Raw genomic sequence first — 3,640 nt, forward strand, 5'->3', positions numbered from 1 at the left:
CAGGCAGACCAGCTAGAGGAATGGAGGATGCTTCTTGGAACAAGGACCAGCAGGGGAAAACCAAAAGAGGAATTGGCAGTTTGATTGGCTGCTGCAGAAACAGGCGATTTGTTTGCCAGCAAGGAGAGCCATTGGTGTGTCCAGTCGGGTCCCTTCAGGACAAACCCCCTGCCAAACTGAAATTCAAAGGGAATACAGGAGCAGGCATATGGGCTTGCTAGTGACTGCATTGGTCTGCTGGTGAGGGGATGTGGGGGAGGAGTGGCATTGAAGGGGTGGGCTGAGTCTGACCAGGTTACATGGAACCCATCGACCTGTAATATGGTGAGAACTGGTTGGTCCAAAGTTCAGTGAGTCCTGGGGACTCCTGAACCCATGGACAGGGGTGTGGCCACAGAGGCCTACCGCTGAGAGTGAAGCATCCAGTTGATATGAAGTGAGGGGATATGCACAGGATGTTCAGAACCCAACTAGAGGAAGGAAAAGAGGGGAAATTTTTTTTTTCTTGTTTTTTTTAAAGAAAATTAATGTGAATTGCTACAATTTGATGAATTTGGCATGTGCTTATGGATGTTGTAGCGTAAAATACCAACCAAGAGACAAAGAATCTTTACCGTAAGGATCATTCCCATCCTCTCTGTACACAGGGTTGATAAAGATGGGCAACTTAGACATTGGCACCAAGAACTGGGTTACTGTAGAGGCACGAGGTGACTGGCTTGCAGGTTTTTAAGAGGGAGTTTAGGTTCAGAGTGTGTGGGGAAGGTATAGTCTCCACTGAATGCTTTTCATCCTGTCTAGACAGGTCTGGTGAAGGGAGATGGGGATGGGACATTCATGATTCAGTGGTGAGTGATCGTTATCATGACTAACTACTATTGTAGTAACTATAAAAGAGGAAGTGTTGTGGCAAAGAGGGGTGAGTGGTCCATCTTACAGTCCTTGACTAGAGGACCTGAGACCATCAAGGTAGAGAAGTGGAAGCAGAGTGTGAGACCCTATTAGAGGGGCAGCAATGCCAGAAATATAGATGGAGATGGTCATGTGGAAAGACAGAGCAGCTGAGGTCTATAGACTCATAGAGGGAGAGGGTATGTGTGCTGAAGGCTGGGGGGCAGGCTTATATGGTGTGCCCTTTGGCTGTTTGAATGATTGTATATTCCTTAGTGTTTTGGTGCACATACAAAACAGCAACAATAACAAAAAAAAAACACACAAAAAAAATAACAAAACATCAGAGGGAATGGAAGCAAATTCTGTTGAATGATGGAGCATGCAGGGAACTGTAATCATTGCAATGAAATGAATGCTATTGTAATCATTGCCATGAAATGAATATGATATGATGAGTGTAGGACTTATGTTCCCCCATTTGGACTGACACTCAATTCACAATGAAGGCTTTAAAAAGAAACAAATAATGACGAGAAAAGTTTGCAGCAGCATGTCAGCAAGTGTGTCAGAAATTCATAACGGATACAGATCTAAGAATATCATTGTCAGCAGTATCTTGACTCAAAGTAGAGAATACTGAAAGTTGTTTACTTGTGCTTTATTAACTATGCAAAGACATTTGAATATGTGGATTATAACAAATTTTGGGCAATATTGCTAAGAATAAGAGATCCACATTTGTGTTCATTCCAATGAGAGGAGACCCAATGGAATGCGGAAACCATTGGACAATATCATTAATATCTCATGCAAGCAAAATTTTGCTAAAGATAATTTAAAAAATGGCTGCAACACTACATTGATAGGGAACTTCCAGAGGTTCAAGCCAGATTCACACAAGGATGTGGAATGATTAATATCACAACTGACATAAGATGAATCTTGGCTGAAAGCAGAGATTACCAGATAGATGTTTGCATCTGTTTTATTGACTATGAAAAGGTTTTCAACTGTGGGGATCATGAAAGGTATGGACAACATTGTGGACAATAAATATTCTGTAATACTAACTATGCTAATGAGAAACCTTTAAATAGACCAAGAGGCAATTGTTCGAAAAGATCAAGGAGACACTGAATAGTTTAAAATTAGGAAAGATGTGTGCCAGGCTTGTACTCTTTCACCATACTTATTCAAATGGTATGCTAAACAAATATTCTGAGAAGCTGGATTATACGAAGAAAAATGTGGCATCAGGACTGGAGGAAGACTCATGGACAACCTGTGGTATGCAGATGATACAAACTTGTTTGCTGAAATTGAAGAGGACATGAAATCCTGACTGATGAAAATCAAAGACCACAGGATTCCATATGGGTTGCACATCATTGAAACACAACAAAGATCATCACCATTGGACCAATGGATAACAAAAGGATAAATGGAGAAAGGATTGAAGTTGTCAAAGACTTAATTTTTCTCGGATCAAGCATTAACACTTACGGAAGCAACATACAGGAAATCAAACTAAATATTGCATTAGTCATATCTGCTGCACAAGAACTCTTTCAAGACCAAAGATGTCAGTTTGAGGAGTAAGATGTGCCAGACCCATTCCATGGTATATTCCACAACCACATATGCATATGAAACTTGGACAGTGAATAAGGAGAACCATAGAATATTTGAGTTATGGTGTTGGAGGAGAATATTAAAAGTACCATGGACTTCCAGAATAACAAACAAAGCTGTGTTGGAGGTAGAAGCCAGAAAGGCCAGACTTTGTCCCTCATTCTTCAGACATATTACTAGAAGGAATTAGTCCTGGAAATGGACTTCATGTTTGGTAAAGTAGAGGGTCCACAAAAAAGATGGGGACCTCCATCAGGATGGTTTGACACAGTGGCAGCAGCAATTGGCTCAAGTATAGCAACAACTATGCAATTGGTGTAAGACTGGGCAGTGTTTCATTATGCTATGCATAAGGGCACTATGAGCTAATAATGACTCAATGTCCCCTAACTACAATGACACAAATTTCTAAGAATAGGAATTCCAGAACACTTAACTAAGCTCATGCAGAATCCGTGCAGATTCAAACAGAATGAGGGGATACTGTATGGTTTAAAATCATGAAAAACATGCATTAGGATTATATGCTTTCATCATATTATTTTAGTGTTTATGCTGTATAAGCAGTCTGAGAAACTTAACTATATGAAGGAGAATGCTGCATTAGGATAGGAGGAAACTTTATTAGTAATGTATGATATGAATATGACACAAGTTTACTTGCTGAAAGAAAGAGCACTTAAAGAAACTGCTAATAAACATCAAAGAAGATACCCTTCAATATAGATTACAATTCAATAAAAAGAAAACAACAATTTTCACAACTGGATCAATAAATAACAAAATGATAGTGGATTACTAGTGTGGCACTGTAGGATCAACACTGGACCGTGAATAACAAGGTCAACAGTTCAAACACACCACCTGCTCCTTGGAAACCTATATAAGGTCACTATGAGTTAGAACAAACTTGACAGCACATCATGACAACAACAACAGAGTAAAGATTGAAGTTGTCAAGGATTTCATTTTACTAGGATCCATAATTAATGCTCATTATAGCAAGAGTATGACTTTTGAAGAGACTATTCACAAGACAACAAAACACTGCCCAGTCTTGTACCAACCTCCTGATTGTTATGTTTAATCTTATTTTGGCTGTCACTGTGTCGGT

The sequence above is a fragment of the Chrysochloris asiatica genome, unplaced genomic scaffold (genome assembly GCF_000296735.1).
Source record: "Chrysochloris asiatica unplaced genomic scaffold, ChrAsi1.0 scaffold00365, whole genome shotgun sequence".
Taxonomy (NCBI): domain Eukaryota; kingdom Metazoa; phylum Chordata; class Mammalia; order Afrosoricida; family Chrysochloridae; genus Chrysochloris; species Chrysochloris asiatica.